Source organism: Anopheles stephensi, chromosome 2, assembly GCF_013141755.1.
Source record: "Anopheles stephensi strain Indian chromosome 2, UCI_ANSTEP_V1.0, whole genome shotgun sequence".
Lineage (NCBI taxonomy): Eukaryota > Metazoa > Arthropoda > Insecta > Diptera > Culicidae > Anopheles > Anopheles stephensi.
The window spans coordinates 89,238,755-89,258,456 of NC_050202.1; the positions used below are offsets into that span (position 1 = coordinate 89,238,755).

The following is a 19,702-nucleotide window of genomic DNA, read 5'->3' on the forward strand; positions in this document are numbered from 1 at the left end:
TTGCGCGATCTAAACAGCATTGCCTGCTTTCGTTTGAAGTTTGTGGCCGAACGGATAGAGACTCGAGCGCACTTCTAAAATAGTTTCGCGGCGCTGGCCCATACGCAGGACGCGAAAGTTAATCAGGGCGTATAATTAAGTGCGCCTGTAAAGATGGCAATGAATTTCGTTTGAAAGCGCACGAATCCCGGCTGGGAATTGTGCAGTCACTGGAGCTTGATTAAAATATGAAAGAACTGTGAGTGGGTGTAAAAGGACAATGAGCGGGCGGCCCACTAAAGCGGCTTTAACGGTCGAGAGCCACAGGTGGTTGACATATTTTTAGGGCAAACCAAAGCCGAAACGCGCAGAAAGCTGATGGTCGCGCTACGCGGTTAAAGCGCGTAACGTTGAGGTATAAACGGAGAGCCGTGACGTCAGGCTGCTGGCGTTTAGTGTCATTTAGCTGAGGATATACAAATCGCAAACAGACGCAATCGGCAAATGAAGTGAAAATGAAGTGAATCACGACTCGTTGAGCCCTATCTTCGACGCGTGGAATCGACTCATTTGTGCGCTGGTGCATCGATAGAGTAAACCTCAAAAACCAAACCAAGGTTCGAAAATAATGCAATCGTGGCGGAAGTGCAGCGAACTGAGTAAGTGCATTGGCGGTGCAACGGAACAGCCAGCACCCCAAACTGTAGGAATATTTCAGCAGCCCCAAACACTCTTCCAGCTGGTGTGGTTTTGTTATTGCGAAAGCTTTCACCGTTCCGAAAATGAAGCCAAAACTGTTTGTTTATAATTTCCGTCTGTTCCGGGCATCGGGATTTCTGGGCAGATTCGCGTTTATGTTTTTGTGAACACAGTCGATGCATGTAATTGAAATCAGTTCCATTAACAAACCCACCTTCCACGCGCGTGCACCATTTCGAGCGGTTCGATTTTCGGTGCAGGCATCCGGTGAGGCTCATTAATGATGGCGATAGCGTGTAAAAATGATGGTGAAGCTTGCTGCCTGATTGTGCCACCGAGCTTTGAATGTGGTACAGAGGGAAAGCGTCGACTGCTGACAGGATAGCGATTGCTTATCTCTGCAACCATTGTGCTTCAAAATAAAATAGCAATAAAAGATCGATTGCTCTGGCACACTGCTGGTGAGTGAGGAAAATCGGGTGACAGCATTGTTTAATTACCGAGCGGCGAGTTGTGTCAGTTCCTAGCTCAGCTCCGGTGTGCGTACAAACATACGCCGGATTTGTTGACCCAGGCCCGAAGGAACCAACGGTTGGGTAGCTTTCCGTTAAACCACTGTAATTAGTCGCATCCACCTTGCCAGTGGGACAGTGTGCGGAAGTTTATCTATGAATGGTGCATCCGCAGCACTTCAACCAGGCCAGCTTGAATGGTGCCCTCCGGAGTGGGAGAGAGACCCCGGCGTAGAGACTGCTCTTCGCCGATGATGCACAGCACTCGATGCAACGCTTTTATCGAAGCGTTAAAGGGCTGGCTGGTAATTGAATCGACTCATCTTGAGCCGTCGCTATCGGTGGAATGATCCGTTGCATCTCGTGGACGGCACTGAAGTGCAACAGTGTAACATCGGTGAAGAAGCTAATTAGTTTCGATTTGTTGATCAACTGCTGAGTTTGCTCCATTTTGCACAATCGTCAATGATTTGCTCCACCTGCTGCTTTTCATCTTGCTCCAGTTCTCTCGCCAGGTTTAAATCGGTTGGTGATAAGGAAACTACAATCACACTGCTGGCTTTGTCTAGCGAGAGGCTCTAATCTTACACACACACATTGGGTGGGTCGAATAGTTTTGATGCAAATATTTTATTTCACTGAACTTATTCACGTTAAGGCAAAGAGCTGTTGTGCATTATTGCTTCATGTTTCAATAAACACATCTAACTTAATCTGACGCGCTGCTAATCTAAAATTTACTGCACTCTGCACAATAAAATAGATTATTTACACCAGGCAAACGCTTGTCTCGCTTTCGTCGATACGCAACACAGATGCCGGCTTTCATCGGAACAAACGTTGACCTCGTCGAGTGAGCGATAATCCCCGATCACATGCCCGGAAGTGCTCAACCATTTGCCATTTGACCGGCAGCCGGCGACCCCCCCCGTCCGTCTCGTCTCCCACGTCCCACCGAAAGAAGTCGGGCGATCATCCATGGCAACATGCAGGCAACCCGGTCGCTCGGAAAAAACGGGGAAATGGGAAAAAGCTGGTCAATGCTGGAATAGAAATGAAACGGCTACTGTCACACTGATTATAATGTGAAACGTGACTTTTCCGATGATGCGCTTTTGTTACTCGTCCTGCACGTTTGCTCCGCCCGGCGCTGTGCCCGGGTGGATGGGGCGACTCCTTTAAACGTTGCGGATACCCGGTATAGAAACTGCTTGTTTGTGACGGTCTCGAGCCTTTTTAGACTTTTCTTCTGCTCGGTTTGTGTGTTTTTATTTTCCACCGATTTCTTTCCCTACCGACACACTGAACACTATTAATTTACTCCAGCACGAGCGACCAAACTCGTCGGCTGACAGCGTCCCACAGCGGGTCGATGGGATTTGAAGGCTTATCTTTTATCTTTTGCACACTTGCTTTCTCGCCGCTGCCATTTGGCGTTTGGCTGTAACGGAAGTCGATCCGTGCAGCCCGACCACGGCAATATGCAGGATATGCAGTTTCGGACGGCTGCCCGAGACCTGGTCTGGACTGGCTGGCAGCAAATAGGGAAAGACAGAGTGAAGCGTAAATTTTTCCAACGCCTGACACTTGTGCTGATCCTGCCGGATCATTATCATGTAAACATCGAACGACAATGTTCGACGTGCATGCGAGCGGAGACGGTTTCGGCTGTCTGCTGGGCGAAGAAAAAGCCAAACGACGCAAAGTGAGCTGTTGTTTTCGATCTTTGAAGCAGCAGGATTGCACTCTTCTCGGTTTTTGTTTTATACGGACGGTACGACTTGATAGAAAACTAGAATTAAAAAAAAGGATTCCGTATAACTCATCACTCCATCGCACCGAAACGTTGTGCTCTATTTAAAATAAATTTCTGTAGAAGTCATTAGTTACAGTACGATAGATGGAAAAAATGCATTTTATGGAAGCGAAAGGAATGGTGATTAAGACAGATACAGATTGAATGAGTTGATGTTCATTTTTTTTCATAGTCGATGTGGCATTGGAAATGATGAGGCCAACTAATTACTTCTAATAATTTTGTGTAGAATTTACCCTTTTGAATTTTTTCGAGTACGAATTCAGGAAAGTAAAAATCATTTCTCAGCCATCAAATGTCAAAACGTAAGCGAAATCATCAAAGTATCATCATACCCCAGTAGCTGGTTTAGTAGTAGCCTTGCTCCACCGGCAGGACCAGGATAAAATATAGTACGAACCGTTTTCGTGTCAACTGAGGCTCAATTATGTGAAGGAATTCAGTAATCAGGCTCAACCTTCGCTGTGGGAAGTAAATGAAAAATATTGACTTTATTGCCTGGACTATCAGCGACACATTTTGAATGGTTTTTGTGACAAACCTCTTCTGGTTGATTTATTATAAACCATCAAAAACTTGCTAGACACTATATCAAGAATAAATTTCGTGTTGCTTTTCCTTATAATGCACCTCTTTTACAGAACGATAGGAATCAAGCTCAGATATTCAGATTCGTACTGCCGTGTCAGAATCCGGTATTCAGTGTATTTAATGGAGTTCTTCTTCTTAAACACTATCGAACTTCGAAACTTCGAAAGGTCTCGGGCTATTATTGTAGGCTTCTATAACTTAATTTTAGTCGTAGCTTGATAGTCAGATCTGTGTTCTGGTCTACGGCACGGTCTGGGCGGGATTTGATTCCTGGTCCACAAATCTAGAGGTCTTGTATGTGCAAATTTACGAAGTATCGTATGGAAGTCCAGGAAGTCAGATTCTTCAGTCGTACCGGGAAATATTTCACCAAAGAAAAATAAAAAATTCTACAAATAAATTTAAATAGTTTTTTGTTAGAAACTCAAAAAGCTTAACAGGTAAATGTATAAACTTTGTAAAAGTTAAACATACATCATCGTTTAAAGTTACTCACGTTACAAAAAACCTAACCTTTGCCCCGTTTTAGAGCACGCTTAACTATTGATCTCGTAAGCTGTTTGCAGGCCCGAAAATTGGACAACCCATTTGCCTGTGTCAACAGTGGGTACGCGCTTTGCTTTTAATTTAATTGTGCTTTCGACCCCCGGACGCTTAGCTCCACAACGCTTTAATCGCCATATATCCGAAACGAGACTGCCACCCTTGCCCCGGCGACTCCCTGATGATGTGAGTTTTTGGCCAGTTTTTCGAACAAACCACCGTCATCACCACCTTCACCATCGGTGTCCCGGGTGCCCCCCTCACAGGATGAATGGTAAATGTGAGCATTCGCTTAGATAAAGTGCAATTCATTGCGTTGTGCGGTAAATTAAATTTCATCGACCATAAATTGCTCCACCGTTTATGTAGTTTGAAAACGTGCTGCAGGCCTTGCATCACCCATCGTGTTTGCCACCCCCATCCCGTGTTCGGTAGAGCAGGGAACGTTGGTGGGTTTGCTAAAAAAAAAGGCGGACGACCGGGTGGAACGAAACCTATCGCCAAATCGATGCTCGATGAGATGCGAAAGCGCGCGGAAAGCTTCGCGCCAACGGTGGCCTAGGGTGGTGAGTTTGATGTAACCTCCACGGATGCTTTCGATGCAATCGCTCAATAGAAGAACAGCGAAAAAACACGCCACGCCACCCCACGGCACATTCCGCAGGCACGGAAGTGCATGGTACAGAGCACATTATGGTGGTTATCTTCTTCACACTTTGGCACACAAATCGTTGTTCTCACGCGCTTCGCTCGGACAGTGTGGCCCGATCGGATGAATGCTGACACGGTGGAAAATCTAACCTCCTCGATAGCGAACGTGGAAGTGGCACACTAATAGAACCACAAAATGTATGAGTTCTCACAACTTTCAGCTAAACCGGGCGTACCAGAACCTATGATGATGTTGAATCGTGATGAGGATGACGAGAACGGACCCATTGTTTATCGCTGCCATCGACGCTTATCGAGGTTTTTATCGTGAAAATAAAAACTATTCCATACGCATTTTAAAAAAATGCATGAAGTAGCTCGTTGGGATGTGGGCAAAAGCTGGGGTGGATGTCGGAACGTTCAGTGCACCGTTTCACCCAAACTGTCTACTGCTCCCCAGCGTTGGATTTGTGGCTAGAGATTAATAGCTAAGGATAATTGAATTCTTTTCGATGCAAACCATGCGCCAACGCCACTGTTGGATCGAGATGTTGGTGTGTGTGTGTGTGCAAAAAATAAAACGGAAACCGAGAGACGACCTTTCCCACTGCAACGCGAGCGAGAAATTTATTGATCTTGTTCGGAAAGGTTTTATTGGCTCGATTGTGCCTCGACGGTGGCAATTGACTGAAAGGATGCAACGGGCGTCCGATCCCACGATTGGGATCGCGTCGGTGTAACGGTTTAGCAAATCGTTATCAATTCAATGCAAACAGCTAGGGTGAATTGCTATTGGGAGGGAGATTAAAATACGTTAAGTGCCGATGCTTTTCTCGCTTTTCGTGGTTTGCTTTGGAGTCTTGGAAGGTGGAGCATGGTTGAAGGTCAGGGCATTTAGAATGCAATTTGAAAGGGCAAACGAAATTATTGCAATCGTGATGGAATGCATGTCGAGAGGTGACGAAATTAGGCATTTAATTATAGTTTGTTCAATTAGGAAGCTGAAAATTCCCTCTCGTAGACGGTAAAAGATTAAGAAGAAAATTTAAACAAATCAATCAGAAAACAATCATTTCTTGAACTCGATACCTCCGATGAGTAGAATTGTCTAACCATACCCATGGTGGCAAATTTAACAAGTATGCAAATGAGTACCGCATTAGAGGTATCAAAAACACGACTTGTCCCAGACGGCGCTGTGTCTCCCGTTTTGAAGACATCAGACTCCAGGTTCCGTGTTCTTCGATTTCAACCTCCTTTTTCTGTCAGTCAGGCCCTGTTTTTGCTAACGTTCAATGAATAATTTTACCCACTTTGCAATTCATTACACTTCATGAATCGTAAGTAATGCTCATTACCATGTAGAGTAAGTTGTGTTCCAATTGGTGAACGAGATATTGTAACCGATTCCAATTGGCAGCCTGCTCCTGGTGGTGAGGAACGCGAGAAAATACTACAACGAAAAAAAATAATCAATTTGAATTTGATTACAGAGCCACCGAGCGCGTGCGACCGTGGGAATGAAGCTTCTTGGCTGATGTCGTTTTTTCTTCTGTGTCTGCCCACAGGTAGGCGCACAAGGTAATCTTTGACGAAGCTTAAAAGAATCAGTGTAGGTGTTGGTTATTGGGTGGCGTCTCGGTGAAATGTGGTTAAAGGGTGTAGGATGGCGTTTTGAAGTAAGCGTTTCACCAAGGAGGAAAAATGGTGCAAATAGTATTATCTTCACGTGATGATCTTCACGCCAAATACAAATTTCTCAAACCGATCATGTCCAAAACACTTAAGCTCTTAACTTCGATTACTGAAATGCAGGTCTTTTGTAGCAATTTGTGTTTATGCTTCCGTGTGCTTTCTTCGGATAGTTCGTTATCGTTCGTGGTATCGTTCAGATTCAAAACAAAACAAAATCCTTCGCTCACATGCTCACGCGATGCTCACGGTTCAGTCAGTAATGCTCTCGCACGGTTTGTATTTATGCTCATGCAATGTTGCTGCAGTTTGTGGGAGAGCTGAGCGTGAGTGACTAGCGCTCCCACGAGCGTCTGACAGGCCGCATTTGTTTATTCGTGAAATTCACCACATACGCATTGTGGCACTGGTGGTGGACATATGGTGCAAAGACGGGTTTGAATAAATTCTATGAAATTAAAAATAAAATAAACTAAACTAAATTGAAACCTTAAAATAAAGCACTCATAACTTTTTTCAGTAGTAAAGACTGTACAACTTGTATAACACATAATTTGGAGGATGTTTCCTCATGTAATCCGTGATAGCACCTTATCTCAGATTGTTTCATTGCACGGTTTTCCGTCATCCACAGGCAGAGTCCTGTTCCTAGTGAGGATCTTAACCGTGAGTGGTCCCTTTACCCCGGATGTACTTGGACACTTCATTACCAAGTTTTCTCAGTGGTGGATTTAGCGGAATCGGGAGTCACCTTGGGATCGTTCCTAGCTCGTACAAGAGGACTCGTATCGGCCTGGTATTAAGGGTCTCGTCGGAAGTATCAGGAGAGATATTACTAGCCTCGCCTTTGATGGATCGACTAAATATAGATCCACCTCTGTGTATTTGGTAATCCATATGCAAAATCCTGATGTTAACAAGAGCTTGTTTCATATCGTATGTGTGCTCGGGTGTGTTCGAGCTTGAAGTTTTCACTATCTTGTCTTTTAGAACGATGCAACTGCATCTGTACAAGGCGGGTCGAGCAATCTCATATTCTATAGAAGACCCCAGATTCCATAGAATCATAGAGATTGATAGATATATGCCTGGAGATTTATGCCTTCGTACCCGAGGCCGATTCGCTAAATTTGTCATTCGAATGGACGCACGATCTTCAGAGATTCCGTCGTGATTTGAATTAAACGTAAAAAAAATCTTTAGCATTTTAGGAATCTTTAGAAAAATTTAGGAAAATTAAATCTGAAGCTTTTTAATAAGGAAGCTTTTATTTATTCTGTGAAAACGCTTAACTGCTTCAAGATATGTATTTAACATATCTGTAAGTACCATTGGAATATTAATTGTAAAATGAATGTCCCTCGAACAACTTTACAGTGTATGTCTCTCAGCATGATTCATCCACTCAATATGCATCTGAATGCCACAACAGGATGGAACTCACGAGAGAGCACGCTCTCCACTCACGAACCTGAACTTCCTTTCGCGTTTCGCATTTCTGTTTTCAAAAACGTTCACGGTTCACGCTATGGTGCCACTCCCAAAAAAGGACCACTTTTCCACACTCTCAACCGGAACAATCCGCGGAAACAGAAGGGGAAATTTTGCCGGCATTCGAGAGAGAGCCGGGAGAGTCTCTCACAGTCACGAGATCCGGTGCTCTCACGCACGACCAACCAGTACGGGGCCAGTAACAACAACAAAGTTCGAGCATCTCGAGCGTTGCGTGCGTGTGTATGTTTGTTGCCCACCCGAAGACGCGACCTCTCGTTTTTCATTCAGTTTTTGTTCGAGTTCGGTCCAAGCTGCGTCGTGGCGTGCGTGCGTGTCTGCACTAAACAGCACGGCTGGATAAGGCTGTGTTCCGTGTTCAGTGCCCGCTTGGAATTGTCGCTTTTTGCGTGTGTCATCTCGGTTGCGGTAGGTTCTGTGTGCGTGTGTGTGGTTGTGATGGTGGTGGTACAAGGATACACAGCATCGAGTCCTTATCACGGATAGTGTTTATAGGTGCGGGAAAACACACAAAACAAGGCGCTGATAAATGGATGGCCGCTTTACTGATGGGTGGGAAAGAATTTTTTCACGTGTTTCCATAACGGCATAAAGTGCGACGAGAAGAAGAGGAAGCGGGGCAAGAAAAGGCATTACAAAAAAACAAGGCATTAAGAGATGCGGTGGTGATGATAATGTTTCTTTTTTGTTGCTGTGTGGATGCGCCACCGTGTGTCATCGCGCGTGTTGTTGTTAAGCGTCCTTATCGGTGTGTTGAAAAGGATGAAGCTTATCTGCCGCACACTGGTGAAGTGATATGGGTTTGTGGGGCTTTTTCCGGTGCTGTGTGTGGGGGGCGAAAAAATGCTCTCCACCTCGAAAAATAATCGTGACGCAGAAGAAAATTATAACGCAAAAGCGAAATGAATGTTTAAACAAAACACCTAACGAGCCGACCGTGTGAAGGATGCAGACTCCACCGTACTTAGTGCATGCGTACGTGATATTTCATCTCCGGATGTGAGTGCTGTGACAGCAGGGAAACAAAACACCCAAAAGGCAGGAAAAAATCCGCTAAAACGAATCATAGAATCACATGGCCAGCGCCAACGCCGAAAGTGGCCTGTCAACGTGCTATCATCATTATTTCGCAGCTTCCCTGTTCTGCTGTTTGTTTAGTTTGGTCCTGCCGTACGTACGTAGCTCACCGTGCATTATCGTGCCTTTCCACTGGCATACGTGTGCGGCATCGGTGTGTCCTCGTACCACCCTCTGGCCTCCCTCGCACCACTCCGGTGCTTTGGCCGGTGCTTCCGTGAAAAACGATGTGCGTATGATTTGTTATTTTGCTTCAACCTCCTGTGTATCTGTGTGTGTGTGTTTGTGTGCGTGTGCCTGCGAGCTGTGTCTGATCTCTCTGAACGACCGTGTGGCAATGTGTGCGTCGGTGTGTTGTTTTTCCACCGGTTTTTTCTTACTTTATTTAAATCACTCGCTCATGTGCTCCTGCTGCTGTTGCTGCTGCTGCTGCGGCTGGCTGCGGCATATTTTTCCTCCCATCGCTGCGAGCAGAGTGCGAACGGTCTTTGAAATCGGGCATGAAAGGAAGATGGAATAAAAATACGGAAAATAAAACGATAATTTGGCCTGCGGTAGCCGCGAGTAATATTTGCTGCGGGATGACTCAATTGTGAAACGCGAAATGTTTTATTTATGTGTCAGTGAAATACACACCATAACAAAAGCGCCATCTTCATCAGCGTGGAAATCGTTCTTTCGTTGCGAGTGTGGATGTGAATGAAAATTGCGACAAGAAGATGGTGCCTTGTGTCATTAAACGCGACGCAAAGCCTTACTGGCAGCGGGGGAAGTGATCATCATCGTCATCATAACCTGTGTCGGTGACTCATCTCGATGAAAAGAAAGAAAAGATGCCGGAAAAGGAAGCGACTGGACTTGACTTTTGTGGATAGTTTTCCTTGGGCCCAGAGTACAAGGATATGGATATGGGTGAGCGTGTGTGTGTGCGTTTGCCCACACATGTCCGTATTATCATCGCGTGCACCTATTGTTGTAAGGATTTCCACACGCCAACACATCTGTCACACGGAGGCGAAAGACCCGATGGAAGCTGTCGGCATAAAAGGAAAAACTATTTCACCCGAGTCGTCGTGACGCAGCGCTGGAGGATTGGGGACGAAGTACCAGAAAGTAGCATGATGGAACGTCTTGAGAACTCTTGAGAATCCTGGTTGCTGGGGAAGAAAGCGATAAACTAGGACACTAGTAGGCGGGAAAAGTCCACCCCATGCATGTGTTTGTGTGTGTGTGTGTGTGTGTGTGTGTGCTTTTGTTCTACCGGACGGATGGTACAGTCGCGCATAAAACACATCGACCGTTTGGTGTGTCCAGGGAAGCCATTGACATGCTGCCGTCCATCCTCTTGACCTGGCCCGGGGGGGATTTTTCCGAGCCAGTATTTGTGCGGATTATTTCAACCCCACACACACACGCACACAAAGACATCTGGTGCAAGCGTTGCCATTTTTTTGAACTTGACCTCGGCGTGTGTGTGTGTGTGAGTGCTATTAATGCCTTCTTATTCCGCTGAATCTGATGAATAAAAGCTAATGAAGGAAAAAACAAAACCGGAGCAAAAGGGACGAAGAACTACCCGCATGAACTGTTTTTGTCCGTTTGACGGTGCAATTTTTCCGCACATACGCATCCTAACGCAACCCAATCGAACGTTTTTCGTTTCTCTTCCCTCTCGTTTGTGCAATGCTTCCTCGAACGATTTGCTGGACTTCGATTCGATTAGACTTTTCCTCTGGTCTTTTTGGTAAAAAAACCCGGAGGAAAAAGAACCCCATTCAATAGAACCATCTTTGGAGCAAGCATCTTTGCTTTGCTTTTTGCGCGTAAGTGACACCGGTCACCGGCTCGGTACTAAATGCGCTTGCCATAAGAAGACCCGGCGTGCCGGGATTAGATTTCGGCTTTCAGGTAAAACATTTGCCGGCTTTGCGTCGGTTGCCAAAAATTGCTGGCGCCAGCATGGTTTCAGCATGGTTGGCTCACACTTTTTACGACGCGTTTGCCATTTAGCGTCGGTGCTCCGGCTGCGTGTAATGGGGTAAGGTCTTCTCTTTCGTTCGGAGCTAGCCGATACCAATCTCGGCATGGGAAAAATATCAATTCCGAACCGAAATAGCTCCAATAGGATGCTGGTACTGGACTTGGCAATGGTTGGGCGAAATGGCTTAAATATTGCTCGATTAAATGCACATTCTACAAGTAAAAGGGCGGTGAAGATGGGTTGGTGCAATTGAATTTAGCGCAGAATGAAAGGGGTTTAAGCTGATTAATTATGAAACTGCTCCAAAGGGAGCTGATAAAAACCAGTATCACACATACATTTTATCCCCTTATATTTATAATACGATTAAATTTTTTAAAACCATTATTATAATCATAATTACCAGCACAATTGAAGCTCATAAAAGGTTTTATTTTCCTGTTCATTTTCGCTAAAGTGATATGCTAATTGTTCAACAGCATATACTCTGATAAAAAAGTGAAGCAAAAAAAGTGAAATTCAATATCCCAGAAACGAAGCAGCAAACAGAGAAAAAAACCCAGGTGAAGTAAATAATGTGCGAAAGAGTGATTAGTTGAGTGGCAGCAAACATGATAAAGCTAATAGTGCAATGTGTGCGATCGAACAGGAGCAAAGTTCACTGGATGACGATCGTCTCGTGTTCGTAATTGTGCCAATCGTGCAGCAAACTGCATTAGTAGCCAGCTGTGTGTTATGCAACGGACGATAAGTTTTGCAGCGAGCAAAAAAAAAAATAATCCAGAGTGAGCAAATCGAGAATCTATCTTGCTGCAACTGACACAATCGTAATTTGACGTTCCCGGAGCTCGGAGGTTTCGGAAGTGAAGCTCCCGGTACGGCCCCGGGACGGACCATTCGGAGGTGAAAAATGCATCGGAAGAGTTCCCAATCAGCCGTAGTCGTTGGTCGCTGCCAGCCATACGCTTATCCGGGCGTTGTGAAAACTTCACCCTCCAGGGCGGATTGGTTGGATACACCGGAAATAGGTAAATATTTGATTTATGATCATTTCCTTGGCATCATTGCGCTTGGGGTGTGGGGGGGGGGGGGGGGGGGTGTAAAAGGAGAGGATAGCTTTATCGCAAGCAAAAATGGCACTTTGCTGCTGCTCGGTGGGAAAGCACGATACTGACACACATATATTGAATCAGAAAAATGGGCGGAAAAAAATGGAAAGTCTCTCCCATGCAGTTGGTTGAGTTTCAGAGCGCTGGACGATTTGTCCACGTTTGTTTTAGTCCTCTCACACACCGAGCGAATGATCCGTGTGTGGTGGCGCAATGGGTGAGCGGGGTGGAAAAATCCATGGTGGTGGAAAATTTTGCCTCCGAGCAGGACAGATTTAACGATGAAATATTTGTTTTTCACTGCTAAATCAACCGATAGCTTCATCTCCGGGCGGGCAGGACTTTTGATGATTTATTGCTGGCAAAGGTTACGATATAACGGGGTGTGTGCGTGTATGTGCTTTGTTTTTGTTTCCGTTTTGTTTCCCTGGCCTCAGTGTCTGACCTTCTTCCCGGGAAGCATTTCGATTTTTTGTTTTGCACTCGTTTTTTCCGAGCGTGGTAGTGTCACATTGTGGATTCGATCGGGTTGATACGGGTTTTTGTTTCTCTCCGACGACTCTCCGGCGCATTTGTTGCTAGGGCAGTGTGCAGTTTTCGTCCTTCAAAAATGTTTACCCAGGTTCGGTGGTGGTGTGGTTTAAAGGTGGGGAGGCCTGATAAGCTGGTTGTGGAAAAGGATAACAAAAAATTGGAAAACATTGCTGGAAGTTTATTTGATCTAGTGGATAAAGTTTTTCGGTTTGTGAATAAATGGAAAAAATCAATACACTTCTCGTCCTCGTTCGTGGGTAGTAGGGAAAATTAAATTTTCCGTCATAAATCAATCTGAAAGAGTTAGGCAGACGAAGCTGACTATTGGATCATAATGCTGGTGGAGATGTTTTCCACGCACGAAGCGAACGAATTGAAAACGGATTCAATTTATCACAAACGCACACACACAAGCATTGGCCCTCACTTCAATTGCTAGTTATTGTGTAGTACAACAAACAGCAGGCTTTCGGACAATGTTTTACACAACTTTAAGCGAGCTCATTTTCACCGTTTGCTTTACTTTTAAAGCAAACATAAATAACTGTCAGCGTTTACCGATCGGCTTGCACTTATAAGCGATTGATGGGCCAATATTTGTAATCAACATGTTGTGTTTGTGTGTCTGTACGACGCTTCCGTTCAATTTATAACAACCATTACTCTAAGCCCGGTTATTGCTTTCCGAGTAGGTTGGCTTCACATTTTACACCACCATCGTAGGGGCTAAGTATGGCCTGCACAGCTACGCACTTTCCCTCGTGAGAAGCGCGTGCGGTCTACCGGGAAAACTGATGCACAGTCGAAAGGCTTGTTTGATCCATTTATCATACTCGGGGAAGCTTTTTCGGGGCAAAATTGATGTCACGGCAAGGAACCTGTCGAAAGCCTAGCCCGAGTAGCTGTCACCCACATTTACATCGAATCGATGCTGATGTTGTGCGGTGGCTGGGGGAGGGACTTTTTCGGTGTGAGTGACATAAACAAATCTCACCATTTTCAGCCCCCGCTATTCTCTGCTTGGTAAGGTGTGGAAACGAGAACAATTCCTTAGCACATATGTGGTCCCCGAGGATATTCGGAACGGGAAGCCCTTTTTCCCGCTGTAGACTTTATCGTTTTTGAGGGTTTTATTTTATGTTACACCGCTTGAGAGCGGACTTGTTGGCGGCGGTAGTGTGTGTTTTCCAGTAAATAAATGAAGCGTCGGTCCGGATCATGAATATTGCCATTTTGTCATCGAATTTTTCCGCACAGCCGATCGGATAGTCCATTTGGGCTCATGTGTGCATATCCCTGACAAGCAGCTTGTCATGAAGAATAGTTACAAGCTTTGTGCTCTCAACATTGTTTGCGGAACCATTTATTTGGAGGAAATATAATTAGTCAAAGTGTGAGGCGATAAAATTAGTTTAAAAATTATTCGGCACTATGGATGGTGATCACTTCCTAGGTTGGATGTTGCTAAACGAGGATGTCTTTCGGAGAAAATCAACCTTAATTATGCTTTTCTAGCACACTGCAAAGAACATTTTTCAACAACGTTCTTCCCTGAAAATCGTCTCAAACTTCCGGTTTTTCAATTTTTCCCTTAGAGAGGAAATCGTTATCAACTTCGTGGGAATCGTTGTACGTGTGATGTCAGTTGGAAGAAGGATTTTTGATGCCTTTTTCCGGTAAAAATAGTTCCTCAAAGCATCGTGCAGTCTGGCAAATCACTCGATTGAACATGGTGCTATAAAAAAAAATATAGCAAACATGAGGCTCTGGCTAATCAATTTAAACTTGGAGCTTCCATTAATGATTGCTACTTGAAATGTCTTCGAAATCCAATCTAGCTTACATTTTAAATTATACATCGCTTTTTCGTGATCAACATCAATATTGATCCAATTACAAGACAGAGAGTTCTGGAGCATACACAGTAAGAATCCGCTGCTCGCTCTTGACTTCCTTTTGTTTCAAAATGCCCGAGACAGACACACTCATGTTTGTACAATTTATCCGTCTACCGGTTATGTTGTCTCCAGTCAGCCGATGCTTATGCCCGGCAGCGATGTAATATCGGTATCCGGTCCGCATCCGTCTGCTACTACCGCGAGACAGCAGCAAGACAGCTCGAACTCACGACTTCGGCGGGCAATATCTTGCTTTCCAGTGCGAATACCTTACCAAAACCATTGTCAATTGGCAGACGTCGACTACGGGTGATTTAATAAGAGTGGCTGGGCCCGGGTAGCAATCTTTCTCGCTGGGAAACTGTTGACGGAAAGTCTGAAACGTGTCCAATACGCCCGAGCCTCGGGGACTAGCAGCCGTCGTATCCTTGTGGCCCGTTGAAGATGCGCGCATGTTTCCGCTTCGGTGATTTTCTTTGGCATGGCAATGCCGGTTGGAAATTAATTTGATTTAAAAGTTACGCTCTCTCGCTCGCTCCCAAAGGTTTAATGAAAGGAACAGTGAAGAGGAGCAAAAAAGAAAGCCCATCTGACAGCCGGAGCTAGATGGAAAATGCAAACGTTCCTGCACCGAAGTTCGGCAATAGTTGTGAGAGGACGGGCGACAATCGATGAGGGTTGTCACTGCTGTCACCGGTCGGTTGGAGGATGGTTTTGAAGTTAAAGCCAATTTCATCGATTCACCTCAAGTTGATCGTCACACGTAGTAGTTGCCTCGGTAGGACTTTTGTGGTCGTTCAATTAGGGTGCTTTATTGTGATTGATACGTTGTTATGGAATGGCTCTCAATAATGCTCGATAGGATGCTTTCGGAAACTCAACACTTGAGCCATCCGAGGTGGGAGCTCATCGTCAGTGGCTGATGAGAGTTCACGGAACATGTTCTTACCACTTGAAAGTTTTCGATTTGTTGCTGAGAGATGATAATTAGACTCGAACGCGATTCTAATCGCTCTTTAAGCGAGTTTCCAAAGTTGTGAAATCTGTGTTCGAGTTAGCTTGTGCTTAAAGTTGGTTGCGCCAAAACGACAATTATAGCTATTTATAAGCTCCGATGGCATTGTGTCTCCAGGGTGAAATATTTATCCAGCCACTGTAAACTGATCTCGTCCATCTTTGCCATCGCTCTGGCATGAAGTCGTGACGAGTAAATCTGTTTGAAGATTCAAAAAAAGACTCGCTCACCAATTCAATGCGCGATCCCGTCCACCGAATCCCATCGAACACACAAAACATCAAAAGCTCTGTCGCTCTCTGTGTGTGTGTGTGTCACACAAACACACACACAGCTCGATGGCCAGTAAATGTAATCAGATTCTTTTCACCGAGGGCTTACTTTTTCATCCCCGAAAAGTTCTACTCGTTCGCGTGGGCATTGAAGGTTTCAGCGCTAAACAAGGTGGTTTGTTGCGTTCCGTTCGGGACGCTAGTTGATGGGACAGTTTTGTTTGGTGCTTTGGACGGAGCGTTTGCCGCTTTTTTCTCTGGCCAAATGTCGAACTGTCACCGACGCAGAACGTCCACCAGTTGACTGAGCTTAAAATTGGTTTCGATTGCTGGCAACGGCCAACGGCGGTAACCCACTCGCACTCGAAGGAAAACCAAACGAAATTCAGCACCGTGTTGTCGAGATCAGCAGTGGTTGGAGATTCTTTTCCCAGCATTGGTCGAAGCATCCGAGCTGCTGCTGCTGCTGACCCGAGCGTTGGTGTGACTGTGCACTTTGTGGCACTAATCCGGACGCTGGATGGGAGCTCGGAGGGGAAATGCGAAGCAAATGGGCCGGGGAGATTCACTCGCCGTGAGCTTTCGCAGCTGGGCGGCGAAGCAAAATCACCCGGGGGATAAATTGAATTACCGAAATGAACCATCAAACGCTGGACCGGCGGGGCCATGGTCAAAGTACGCAAAGAAAACTTTTCTGTTCCATTAGATTAAACTTGAAAGTGAACTTAATTATCGTTTCAGCTAATTCAGTCGAAGCATAGCGAATCGAACGTGAAAACAGTGCGCCAGGACCGGTAGCCGGGCATAGCTGATAATGAGAAAGAGCAAAAGATTGCCAAGGCGCTTGGCAAGTGTCTATCGGGTGGACATGGAGTGTACGCGGTTCAGTTTTTTTTTGCTTTCGGTTATCTATTTTGTGCAAACAGTTCGTAACAGAGCGTCGAAGGCGTTGCGAAGATGCTTTCGGCGTTCGAGTTTTTCCAGCTGTTTCGACGAAAGGTGGAGCAGGTTTTAAGGCAATTGATTAAATCAGAGACAATGATTAAAAGATTTGTCGACAAGGGTGGGGTAAGAAATCAAGAAAAGCGACGAAAATCAGTTTAGAATATGTCTTTGAATAAGTGGCTTGAGTGGATTGGATGATTATTTTGCACAGTGGAGGGCACCGTGTTTGATTTCAGTGACGAGGGTTTTGAACCTGACGGGCAAAATAATTGTACGGATTGACTATTTCACAGAGAGTATTTTATATAGTAGGAAAGCGTTCCAACTGCTTGGGTCTTTACCGATAACTCACCAGGCTTCTTTATGTCTCACATGTAGATGGAGTCTCTATTGGTCGATGATAGCAGTCGTCCATGAGCTAGCGGACTGATGCTGGGAACAATAGTCTTATTCATTTAAATATAACTTGATGGCCATCAAGATGAATCAAACCTTTTAGTAACTCTTTTGCGATTTGAAACGGTTGATGGAATTTAAAACTCGGCACTTGATACTTTTTCATGTTCTATAAGTAAGGTAATAAATAATCTTATATAATGTATCTTTTTGCTTTACGTGTAGGAACAATTTAAGAAGATAAATTCTAGAACACTCTAACAAATTTTTACCACAATGTATGCGTTTCGGTTCATAATGTAACACAAATCAATTACTTCTGTTATCTCTAAGAAGCTCGTATTGTAATAATGTTCTTCACACGGGTGCAACTCCCAAGCCCCAGGTTGTGTGAGCTAATATTTCATCAATACGCACAAATACAATTTCAGTTTTTTATTGTCATAGCATCCCCAACCAGAAAAAGAAACCCAACAAAACCACAGTTCGCACAGTTTATTACCACACCAATATGGTCACGGGCCCGGGCTACTGTGCCCACTGCACGTCGATCATAGCCAATAAACGCGGCTTTTATCATGGGCCTTCGGTTAATAATAACTTTCTCCAGCCCGGCCAGGAACCGGGTCCGGGAAGACATTCGGCAGATAAAGGGCAATTTATTCGCCGTAGGTGCCATATTTAGTTGTTTTTTTGCTGGCCAGACAGCGACCGGAACGGTGCCGGAACCATCTCATCCTAAGCGCACTTGCGTACTTTCGATACCGGCCGCAGAAAAAGACAATCCGCGAATCGGCACACAAAACCACAAACACCGGCTAGGCAAACGGATCCGATAACAAGGTACACACGCAGCCGCTTGCGCAACCATCATCGCCATCGTCCCCCCCCCCCCCCCTCCACTGGAAGGTATAATCGCTCCATTATTATTTCGATGCACAGAATACGGAATCAATAATCAACATATGGCGTAACGCAGTGAACCAAAAATCCACAATCCACGCAGCGTTCGTGGGTCGAGGATGGGCGCAGGACTTGGCAGAGGGAGCTCGGGAATATCACGCACGCGATTCCGTGAGGCACTTCTTGCGTGAACACGCACGGACGGTTGGTGGCGTAAATTTACGAACACACACGCACACAAGCTGGGTTCTGCCTTTAGGGGAGCCATTTTGGCTCCGAATTCAAGCCGCGTTGCAGTAACAATTTTCCGGCCAAGAAGCGATGCCAAAATGCGCCGCTCGGTCGCTTTCCCGATCAAATTGTGTGCTCTCATGTGTGTGTGTGTGCGAGAGAGAGAGAGGGGAAGAGTGGGAGTTGGGGTTGGGGAAAAAGAAGGAAAATATTAATAACGACAACGCAACCGACAAACGACGGCTATGCCGCCCAGAAGGATGCTTAGCACTGTGCGCGTACGTGCGCGGTGTAGTGTGTGTGTGTGTTTGTGTTTGGGTGCGAGTGTTTGTGTGAAATTCGGCAGTTTAAAGCCTACATGCGTGCGGTTTTTTGGGTTTTTGCGTGTGCGGATGAGTTCCCGGAGGGCACGTTCCGAATCCGTTCCGGTCGATTTGCTGGAGATTGGTTTGGATGTTTAGCGTACCCCGGCATGAGCCCGATGCCTTGGGTAAACTCTTGATGCTTTTCCAACCGGTATCAGTATGTGTGTGTGTGTGTGTGGCTTATTGAGGCGTCTTTCGATGGTTAACCATTTACGGGAGACCTCCCCGTGTCGTGCCCCACAAAAACCACAATCCACCCATCACTTTTCCATCACTGAAATATATCATTCGGTTGGGTCGGTGTTTTTTGCTGTCTTGAACCTTCATTGTGGGGGGCGTAAGGATTATGCTTTCCTTTTAATCCTCTTCCCAAGCTGTCTGCATTATCTTCGCTTTCCTGTGGTGTGCGTCAGGGTTGCGAGCGTTACGGCGTTTAAAATTTGGTTTGATTTTCCGGCAAGTTGTTACGTCCCTTGGTACCACTCTGTTTGGCCCAACACCAACGTGCGGAACCGTTCACTTAACGATATCCATCCAGCAGGGAACGGTTTCATGGGCAGGCGGAGGTTGAGAGAACCGGGAACATGATAACGATGGTGATCGGTGAATAAATAATAAAATTTCAGCCACGGTGTAAAGTAGGGGAACAATTTATAGCTTCGGGTGTGTTAATAAACATAAACACGACAGTATGCGAATATATAAGCATAAATCGACGAGGCCCGGTTGCGTAACACCACGGAAAACGGAGGTCTTCTTCGGCCGGCATTACCAAGCAACGATACGATACTCTGATGCAGAAGATTGGACGCCAGTTACATGTGTAGCGTCGGTCGCAGCAGTAGAACCTGAACTGAGCGTGAGTGATTGAATTGTAAACGATGCTGGTTCGGTTTGTTTGGTGTTGAGGTGTGCGAGCACGGTTCGAAAAAAAAAACCGTAAGGTACCTTACCTTTGTGTGGGGGAAAAAAAGAGAAAAA

General features: G+C 45.5%; 1 protein-coding gene across 5 annotated transcripts in view; it reads left to right on the forward strand.

Annotated features, from left to right (window-relative positions):
- Window positions 1-483: 483 nt before the first annotated feature.
- Window positions 484-19,702, forward strand: part of LOC118505166 (hemicentin-1) — a 131,169-nt gene continuing 111,950 nt past the window's right edge. For 3 of the 5 annotated variants that reach the window (XM_036040566.1, XM_036040571.1, XM_036040572.1), the window contains exons 1-2: window positions 8,252-8,403; window positions 11,511-12,081. The gene's annotated coding sequence lies outside the window, so the exon portion shown is untranslated. Of the gene's footprint in view, window positions 639-8,251; window positions 8,404-11,510; window positions 12,082-19,702 lie in introns of those variants that run through there. The other 2 variants (XM_036040568.1, XM_036040567.1) reach the window with 2 other exon arrangements.